At 42.0% G+C, this 11,093-nt stretch overlaps 1 protein-coding gene and 1 pseudogene across 1 annotated transcript in view; one reads left to right on the forward strand and one right to left on the reverse strand.

Annotated features, from left to right (window-relative positions):
* Nucleotides 1–5,825, forward strand: part of LOC104789104 — an 11,674-nt pseudogene extending 5,849 nt beyond the window's left edge.
* LOC104786453 (probable LRR receptor-like serine/threonine-protein kinase At3g47570) overlaps nucleotides 10,970–11,093 on the reverse strand; it is a 3,791-nt gene continuing 3,667 nt past the window's right edge. Inside the window, exon 3 of the transcript XR_002037951.1 lies at nucleotides 10,970–11,076. The gene's annotated coding sequence lies outside the window, so the exon portion shown is untranslated. The remainder of the gene's footprint in view (nucleotides 11,077–11,093) is intronic.

Below are 11,093 nucleotides of genomic sequence, written 5' to 3' on the forward strand. Positions count from 1 at the left end.
CTCCGCTTTTTGGGATGAGTTACAAAAATCTCATTGATAAGCTGTAGTGAGCTGTTGAGAGCTGAAAATAATTTCCAAAGAAGAGTAGAAAGGTATCGATTAATTTACCGTTGGTTGTGACTGTTTTGTCCATTGTTCGTCCAAGCGTCTTGAGATAATGACGCTTATGATGTAGCGATAGCTTTCTCATGAATTACGAGGCTGAAACAAGGTCGATCTTCTAGCCTCCCCCCCTTTTTTTTTTTGGTTTCGGGCTGAATGTTCCTGTTCCAGAAATACGGTGATATCTTTCGCGAGGAATAGCCAAAAAACTCCAAGTTTGTCTTGTTAGAAAGATAAGCTTCAGGGCTTCAATTTGATATGTAGATCGGCGAATGGTTCGTTCTAGAACGATAGAAAAATGCTTCCGAAGTCAATTCTCTTGAAAGGTCAGATCTGCGATTTTAGGATTACGATAGATCACACCAGTTGAGGGAATTTTGTGATATATTTCTTGAAACAGCTCGGATTGAGGCGAGGTCGATCTCTTTAGAGACATAAGACTCGGGGTTTCAGATGTATATGCAGTACGACACCCCCAGTTCTTTCTAGATCGACAGTCGATAGAGTTCTGACACAGTTGAGGAAAATCGGTGATAAATTCTTTGAGACAGCTCAGCTCCAGGCGAGGTCAGTCTCATAAGAGAGATGAGACTCGGGGCTTCAAACTGATATGCAGATCGACTACAGATTGTATATGGATCGCTGGGAATAAGGTCATGATGTAAGAGGGTCTGACAATTGCGAATAGGCTGCATCTGATGCAAGATAACTGGTCATAAGTTGAGATATAGAGCACCGATTGAGGGTGGTCGATCTTGTTAGAAAGCTAAGCCTCGGGGATTCAGTTTCATATGAATACCGATTTTTGGTTTTTTCTAGATCGGCGGCAAACTACTCTCCAATTCGTGATGACGAGCTGATAGTTAGGATTTTCGAGCAGGATGTGTCAGTTCGGAAGTAGGGTGATAACTTTCGGTAGACACTTCGGACTGAGTTGAGATCAGCTTTTCTGGGAGGATAAATGTAAGACCCCGACCCTAAAGTCCCATACATAACCGTACATGGCTATTAAAAAATTTTCTAGGGCCTACTAACTTTCACCTTATTCACTTAACATCATTCAACAGCAAACCATGGCTAATCACAATTCGATCCATCAATCATATATTCGCACATACTAAGTACACATCTTACCTCAATATGTACCTTATCAATTCACAGCCTCTAGATCACACATATCCTTCAACCGCACCGCGGCTCCTTCGATCCAGCTACCGCTCCTGCCAAGTACTCGTCCGTCAATGCTCACCATATTGGACCACCCTTTATTGTTCCTTAGTCACACAGCCAACCATCCCCTAAGTGACCAAGAGACAATAAAAGGTGGGCTGGAATACTTGATTCCGTCGAGCCACGGAAAGACTGCTCCGTCAATCCATTGTGTCAAGTCCCGGTGTACTCCAAGACCTTGCCGTCCATTATCGATCCTTGCTCGTACCACCTATCGTGTCATCCTCGTACCACCCATCGTGTCATCCTCGTACCGTGTACCCATCGCTATCGCAAGCGTCCTTCGTGTCGCACCTATCAGTATCATTCCCATCATGGTACCGCTATCGTGCTCGTCTTGGTACCGCATCGCTATCGACTCCGACACTCTTCTTGTATCGTCTCCGATACTGATCCAGTATCACCACCGATACTCGTCCAGTATCACCACCGATACTCGTCCGATACCATATCGCTATAGAAACTATCCGATCTCCCTATCGGCTCTAGACCGTCCTTCACCGATCATGATTGACCCCTTCTCGATCCGTCACTCGATCTCTCCCTTCCATAGACCAATTTACCGATTGCTCTCTCGGATTCCTTCGGTAAATCTTGATCGTTCTCTCTGATCCCTTTGATAACTCTCTCGGACTCTTCTTCTTCCATTAACTCTTCAGGAATCTCATTGCGGCACTCCTTGAGCATGTATCCGCGCATGAAAACCCTAGAGGACCTTATTCTCTCCTTTTGCGGCGCTAATAGCCGATCCCCCTCTAGTCTCTCGAGAATCCCTTATATAGGGTCGAGTAAACCGCCCTATCCTTTCCTAAAGCGATAAGCCTTATCACAAGATTTCCTTATCTTTCGGGATCTTCCCTTTTCTCTAAGTCGGTCTAACCTTCGCGGGATTTTGGCCCGTCTAAGTATAGCCCATTAACCGGTCTGATCAACTCTTTCCATTTCCGCGTTACTTACCCGATAATTTCCATTTATCGATAACACGCAATACTTCCCTTTTTCGTCGGTAGCCAACCGAGACAAATCTCGCGGATCATGACTGGGCCGATAACTAGCCCATGGATCCTTTTATCACCGACCATCTGTACTTAGCCATTCGAGTAACACTCCCAATACCGACTCTCTCGGTCGAGCCATCCGTATTGACTCTCTATTTCCTTGTCCTTTAATGTCGGACCTATCGTCCTTCCCGAACGTACCGATATCGACACTCCTCGGCACTAAGTATCGTACCGTTGTCGGCACTTCTCGATACTGAGTATCGGCAACTCTCGGCACTAGCTATCGGTAACTCTCGACACTAGTTCTCGGTAACTCTCGGTATTAAGTACCGGCAACTCTCGATACAATCCTCGATAGAATCCTCGAGAGAATCCTCGATACAATCCTCGATAGAATCCTCGAGAGAATCCTCGAGAGAATCCTCGAGAGAATCCTCGAGAGAATCCTCGAGAGAATCCTCGATATCTCGACTCGGATTTCTCGACTCTCCCCTACCGAGGTTCCGGGTTGTTACATTTCTCCCCTACTTAGGACTGATTCGTCCTCGAATCTTGACTATCGTTGGATCACATTCCCAACTTTTAACACTTCTCCATGGGTTCTGCATCATTTTGTACTGACTCTAGTCAATACACCTAGTCCAAAACCGTATTGCGGTTCCTTTGGACTCGAGAAACCTTCACTTTCTCGGACATTTGACAATTTCCACGACTTTTTCTGTCCCAAGTCTCTCTACGACTTGTTCTCCCCCTCCTATTTCTTAGTCCTTCGTGGACTAATTCCCTTGGATTCCATGATCACCGTCTAATCAAGCCCTGATATGGACGCTTCGTCTGTCTCTTACCGGACAATGTCCGACACTCCCTCTATTTTGCCTACCAAATTCTACCATTCGGCCAAGCTCTCACTGTTCGTCTACTTCATGTCCGACCTTTATTCAGGGCAATCCATAGACAGGCTATGTACGACCTGATTCGTTTTACTCATCCGGGAAATCGATCCCGAGGCTGGCTGGTCGAAAACAGACGGATCTTTATTTAAAGGATAGAGTATGTTGCAGAGAAACTGCGATATCTTTCAGAAGAGAGCTCGGATTGAAACGAAATCGGGTTCCACGGAAAGCTACTGTTCGGGGCAATCCGTAGATAGATTTTTTGTCTTCTGGTTCGTCGGGAGCTTCCGGGAATTCGCCTTGCAAGGTGGCGGTTCGGATAGTTGAACTTGATCTTCTGGTTTGTTTTAGTTTTTGTGGTAGAGAGAAAAACGTAGAACTTTGTGTAAGTGTCCCCACAGACGGCGCCAATTGTTGAATCTAGAATTCACACAATGAATTTGTTTGAGTGGAGAACAAATTCACTTAAGATCTCTCTCTAAAACAGTGGATTAAAGCTAGAAAATAAAGAAGGATTATGATTTCTTGAAGAAGAAGATAGGGTTTTCTCAAGAACAAAGAAGAATTAGGGTTCTTGTATTAATTAAAGGATGGCTTTTCAAGGAATAGGTCTTCCTTTATTTATACTTTGTCTTAGATTACAAAATATATCTACTTTCCTTAAATCTCGGATTGAATATATGGTAAGTTTCCTCTTCTGATGATGAGATCAGGTTTTGGAGGCGGTCTCGGAGGTCGGTCGAGTGACTTCGTCGGGCTTCTGCTAATAGGCCTGTTTAGCTGGCCAAAAAGGGGGTCCCTCGGTTTAGTTGATGTGCAGAGTTTATTCGTTTACCTTTGGTTTATATCGGTATGTCGTGGGTGCTAAATCCCGCACCAACACAACTTTTGATTTTACAGTTTCTTCCAATAATCTGAAAACTTGTGAAATTGTGTTGGTTCAGCTTGTCTCCACATTAATTCATCAGAGCCATCTATGTCCTCTACCTCTCTTGGTTCAACCCATCATTTGGAACTATGATCACTGTCTACAACTATATCCAACTCCTCATACGGTATACTCTCTTAAAACCTTCTTATTATAAAGATTGTATTATTCCACCTAGTTTGGTAGCACGAAAAGGCTGATTGTTGTTGTTGTTGTTTTGAAACAGATAGTATTAGGTGACAAGAGTGAGCAAGTGAAACGACCGACTTTTTTTTTTTTTTTAATAAATAATAAATAATATAAATATATAAATAAACTACAACTAGTGGTCCCATACCCACTAGTCACCTAACAACATTCACAACCAACAGCGGAATAACATACCAATAAATAACCGATAAACCAATAATCCAATAACCAAATAACCAATATCCAGTATTAAATCCAAACAGCATAAATCAAATAACCAACAATCCTAACAATGCTCTAAGACTCAACTCTAGCAACCTAACAATGCCAGACAACATCCAACCGAGTCCCTAGAACATCCTCCTCTTCATTGCCTTGATTCCACGATCACACTTTGCCTTTACCTGCACCACAAACACAAATTGAGATGCATGAGTATTTGATAAACACTCAGTGAGGCAATCCTCCCATCTACTGGGCTATACACACAAGCAATAAGATCTCTACATGCCACAAACAACAATCAATAAAACAAACCAGGCAATATACATAGCATGCAACATCCATCGTAACTGAACAAGGGGTGTCGACCGACACCAGATGGTGTCGATCGACACTGACTATCTGGTGTCGACCGACACCAAACTGGTGTCGACCGACACCCTGCCCGACACTCCCGAAAACCCTAGTTTGCGTCGACCGACACCTCCACATGGCATCGTTCGACACTCGCTAAAGTCCCGAGCCGTCCTCGCGTTGGTGTCGACCGACACCCCAACTGGTGTCGACCGACACCGATGCCGAGCAGCGATTTCCCTCGATCAGAAACTCCGAATCTCGCCTCCAATCTTCTCCAATCCGCTCCATGCACTCCCAGAAGCCAAACCCAGTCCAGACAGTGACGAAATACCATAGAGAACTCAAAGAAACAACCACATAAGCACCAAATCACATAGAATCTAGAGATCTTAGCTTAGATAAGCCATGGTCATGCACTCACCTCTTTCAAGAAGATTCTGACCAACAAGAACGAATTCCCTCACTCCTAGCAAGCTTCTAACACCTTCCCAGCCTTAGATCTCCCAAGAACAGCAAGGAATCTCTCAATCTCTTCCCAAAAGCTCAAGAACACTCTCTCTTTTGATTTTCTCTCAAAAACGGCGAATAACACAAAATAACACGACCCTAGGTTGTTTTCTACCTCTAAAACTCGATTTTAGGGATTCCCTAAACCAACCACGCAAACCGGACAATTAAAATTGAACCGACCAAACCGGCCACAGCTGGTGTCGATCGATGCCTCACTAGAAGGTGTCGATCGACACCCTTACCAAATTACCAAAAATTGGTTCACGGGTGTTACAGCAAGCGTTTTGTAGAATTGGGGGAGCAACATGTTTCAATCCAGGCTCCTTTTCAACTGATAGCACCTTCGTAGTTTATCTACCTTCTACTCAAGAAGTCAAACTCTCTGCACTGTGATTCTCCATTCAGAGAAAAAGCCTGAGTAGGCCTGGGCATTCGGGTATCCGATCGGATTTAGATTCGGATGTTCGGGTTTTCGGATTTTCGGATGTACAGATATAAAACCCGATCGGGTATTTTCTAATATCGGATCGGGTTCGGATCGGATGTTTTTGGGTTCGGGTAATATCGGGTTACCCGAAGTCATAAATCTTTTTTTTTCGTGAAAAAAAGAAAAAAAGAAAAAAAATATACTTTCTATCTTCCTCTTTTTGTTTTCTTCTTTTTCATTTCTCTCTTTTTCAGCCAAAAACCCTAAATTTGTTTATCCATGACTACTACTTCAAAAATTAAATCCTTCAAATTCCTACCAAATCTAATATCTATAGCAAATTATATGATATTATTCATATTTATCTTCCAACCTCACTCACTCTTCAAACCCCACAAACTATTTTTTTTTTAGATCTGCTTGTCATGTTTCTAGTAAAATTTGATCTGGGTAGTAAAAAAATAAAACGATTATGGGTTCTGTTGATTGAGAAAGGAAAAAATATCAATTTTAGAATACATAATTATATATCTATATATATAAATAAGTAACGTTTTTATACTATGCCATAAAACTAAGGTGGCAAAATGGTCTATGATGCAATAGTAAATGCCTAAGGTACTAGGTTCAAACCCACCTAGATGCATTTTTATATTTATTTCGGGTTAATTCGGATCTACTTCGGGTATCAGGTAATACCCGAACCCGATCGGATATCCGAATTTCAAAGAAACTAAATCCGATTGGGTATTTAGTACTATCCGAATCCGAACCAAACTGCTTATTTCGGTTCGGGTTCGGGTTTCGGATTCGGTTAAAATGCCCAGGCCTAAGCCTGAGCTTAAAACATAACTCAATACATGTCCTCTTCTTTGCTTCTCTTTTATATTCTTATCATCTCCAACAAGGAAATGTTTAATTCAACCAAATCAAATTTAGTCATAAATTTATAATTCAATTTAGTCATCATTAATAGTGTTTGGCCTGCATCGAGTATATCACAATAAGCACCCCTATACATCAGGCCGGTACGTTTGTATATTGATTACATGGAGGCTTATAGTTATAGTGTACAGAACTGATTAACTAACAGCAGTGATAATGCAATCTACTAAGTTATATTGAAGGTTGGAACAAATTGAAATTTTAATGTAGAGTAAATTCAGACTTTTTAATAATCTTTAGTTTCAAACATTTTTAACTTTTGACTTTTTCATAGGTCCTCCTTTTCCCTTGCCGTAAATACCAAGCATTCAATAACAAGATTCTGCAAGCATATGAGTACATAAAAGGGGAAACCACACACTATGAAAACGATTAATTTAGAGGCCACAGAATAGGTTTGTAGAAGAAATTAAACCATAATCACTTCAACGTCTGGCTGTCCTTGCTTTAAAAAATCTCTCTCTCATTGAGATTAACTCCTTTGTAGTTTCACTCACTGCCAATCGGTTCGTCGGAGATTCTTCAGAACAGCGAAGTCCCACCTCCAAAACCAGCGTCAAACATTCAGCAGCAGGGAAACCAACTCTAAGACCATTGCCAAAATTGATTCATCTGCAATGTCCAACACTCGCTCTGGCAACGCTGATTTGATGTAGTTGTGGAGAGTAAAGTTTCCACCAAACAACTCATCCGTTGGTCGTTTTCTCGTGAACATTTCCAAAATGAGAACCCCAAAGCTATATACTATAAGATCAAAGACTTGAAGAATATAAGAACACCTCTCTTATTGATTTAAAAAATTCTCTCAAAAACTAAATCTCTCAAGTCTCTCTAGTCTTATATTTGGTATCAGAGCAAGGTGTGCTTCTGACCTAAAACCGGTGGAGAAGAACTACGACAAAGCATGGCGGCTGAAGCAAATCCACCGTTACGAAGTAAGGACCTTGGAGCACCATCGATCCAATGTCCGTTACTCACACCGACTAATTACACAGTTTGGTCGATGAGGATGAAGATCATACTTCGAGTCAGCGAGGTATGGGATGTTATTGAACCTGGATCCAAAGATGAAAAGAAGAACGATATTGCGACTGCACTTCTGTTTCAGTCTGTTCCAGAGTCACTTATCTTGCAAATAGGAGAGCAAGATTCAGCCAAATCTCTTTGGGGAGCCATCCGATCACGTCACCAAGGAGCGGAGCGTGTTAAGGAGGCTAGACTTCAAACTCTGTTAGCTGAACTAGAACGTTTGAAGATGAATGATTCAGATACCGTAGATGATTTTGCAGGCAAGATCTCAGGCCTTGCATCGCAGTCAGCATCATTGGGAGAGACCATTGATGAATCGAAACTTGTAAAGAAGTTTCTCACAGGATTGCCTAGAGCAAAGTTTATCCATATGGTAGCTTCTCTAGAACAAGTCCTTGACTTAAACACCACGACGTTTGTGGATATTGTGGGAAGACTAAAAGCTTATGAGGAGCGAATTGGTGAAGTGAGTCCGATCGAAGATCAAGGGAAGTTGATGTTCACCAATACCTCTAACAATCGCGGAGGATATGGAGGTTTTAGAGGAGGATCAAGAGGTAGAGGCAGCTACGGTAGAGGAAGCTACGGTAGAGGCAGAGGTGATTTCGGTAGAGGCAGAGGTCGAGGGAGATTCAATGGCCAAAACCAAGGAGGAGAAACCACATAAGATAACCAAAACAAACNGAAAATTACGATATCAACAAAGGCAATGCAAGTGTATGGTATCTAGATAATGGAGCGAGTAATCACATGTCAGGGAACAGAGAATTCTTTTGCAGTTTGGACGAAAGAATTAAGGGGAAAGTAAGGTTTGGTGATGGCTCATATGTTGACATTGTTGGGAAAGGAACTATTAATTTTGTTTGCAAGACAGGCGAGATAAGAGCCCTAAAAGAAATCTACTACATACCCGAACTGAAGCACAACATACTGAGTTTAGGACAAGCTACAGAAGGAGGGTGTGAAGTGAATATGAAAAAGGATTTTCTGACACTTCTAGACCCATGTGGAAGGCTGCTTGTGCGAGTTATCAGGTCACCAAACCGTTTGTATAAAACTCCGATGGAGATTAGCTTACCAATGTGTCTGCAGATCGACAATGGTGAAGCTACATGGCGTTGGCATGCTTGGCTGGGGCATGTAAATTTCGCAGTTATGAAGAATATGGTTCAACAGAACATGGTTGAAGGAATGCTACACATGATTCATGAGAAGGATGTGTGTGATGTGTGTCTAATAGGGAAACAAACAAGAGGTTCTTTCCCAAGTAAAACCAGTTTTCGTGCATCTCAACCTTTGGAGTTAGTTCACGGAGACTTGTGTGGTCCTATCTCACCACAAACACCAGCCAACAACCGCTATGTTTTTGTGCTTATTGATGATTTCTCTAGGTACATGTGGACGATGCTGCTGAGGGAAAAGAGCGAAGCCTTTGAACGCTTTAAACGGTTTAAAGACTTTGTTGAAAAACAGAGTGGGTTGGCTATTAAGACTTTTTGAACCGATAGAGGAGGAGAGTTCACTTCAGGTGAGTTCAATCGGTTCTGCGAGGAGAATGGTATCACTAGACACTTGACTGCACCGTATACACCACAGCAAAACGGTGTAGTAGAGAGAAGAAACCGTACCTTGATGGAGATGACAAGAAGCTTGATGAAGGGAATGTTGATTCCAAATAATATGTGGGGAGAAGCTGTTCGCCACTCAACATATCTCATCAATCGAGTTCCCATAAAAGCTTTGTACGGACTGCGTCAAGCACCAAGAGCTTGGAATTTGAGACTTGATCAAGTTCTTAAGGAGATGAACTTCAAGAAGTGTGTGAAGGAACCAACAGTCTATCGCAAGAAATAGGATAAGGAGTTTCTGATTGTGGCTATCTATGTTGATGATCTGTTTGTGACAGGGACGTCACTCAGTATCATTAAACGTTTCAAGGAAGACATGTCAAGGAGGTTTGAAATGTCGGATTTGGGGAAACTAACTTATTATCTTGGCATAGAAGTTTTCCAAGGAGAGGATGGAATAAGAATCAAGCAAGAAGCATACGCTCAAGGGATTCTTATTGATGCAGGGATGGGTTCCTGCAATTCAACTCATGAACCGATGGAGCCGGGACTGAGTTTGTCGAAGGCACAAAAAGAAACAGAGATTGATGCGACTAGGTACAGAAGGACCATTGGATGTTTGCGATATCTTCTTCACACAAGACCGGATTTGTATTTTGCAGTTGGGGTGCTTAGTCGCTATATGCAGAGTCCGAGAGTGTCACATGGGCAAGCAATCAAGCATGTTCTAAGGTATTTGAAAGGAACTATGAGCTACGGGTTGTTCTTTAAGAGGGATGGATCAAGGAAGGTCACAGGGTACAGTGATAGTAGTCACAACATTGACATTGACGATGGGAGGAGCACCACGGGTCATGTCTTTTACTATGGTTCATCGCCTATCACTTGGACAACACAGAAACAGCCGACTGTTGCGTTGTCATCATGCGAGGCAGAGTTCATGGCTGCTACGGAGGCTGCAAAACAAGCGATATGGCTTAAGGAGTTGTTGAGTGAGATACTAAGCGTGAAAGGAGAGAAGATCCTGCTTAGAATCGATAATGAATCAGTCATAGCTCTAACCAAGAACCCAGTCTTTCACGGGAAAACAAAACACATGCTCGCCAAATATCATTTCATTCGGGAGTGTGTAGAGAATGATCAAATCGAAGTTGATCATGTGCCAGGAGAAGAACAGAAGGCCGACATTCTTACAAAGCCTCTAGGACGGGTTAAGTTCAAGGAAATGAGGAGTTTACTTGGAGTTGAAGAGATCAAGCTTCCCAAAGTTCATGTTGGAATTAAGGGGGAGAATGTTGGATAATTCCAACTTGAAGAACAAGCTATCTCCTAGGAAGTTGCCTTAAGAGATAGAATAGGAAAAGGAAAAGTTCCTAAAGTCTTAAGTTGTAATATGTTAATCCTAATAGGTTTAGGAAAAGATGAAACATATAAATATATGAGTCTATGGAGAGGTGTTCCATGAGACCAGAGAGACTTGAGAGATTTAGTTTTTGAGAGACTTGAGAGATGTAGCTCTGATACCAAATATAAGATCAAAGACTTGAAGAATATAAGAACACCTGTCTTATTGATTTAGAAAACTTCTCAAAAACTAAATCTCTCAAGTCTCTCTGGTCTCATGGAACACCTCTCCATAGACTCATATATTTATATGTTTCATCTTTTCCTAAACCTATTAGGATTAACATA

This window comes from Camelina sativa, chromosome 5, assembly GCF_000633955.1.
Source record: "Camelina sativa cultivar DH55 chromosome 5, Cs, whole genome shotgun sequence".
Taxonomy (NCBI): Eukaryota; Viridiplantae; Streptophyta; class Magnoliopsida; order Brassicales; family Brassicaceae; genus Camelina; species Camelina sativa.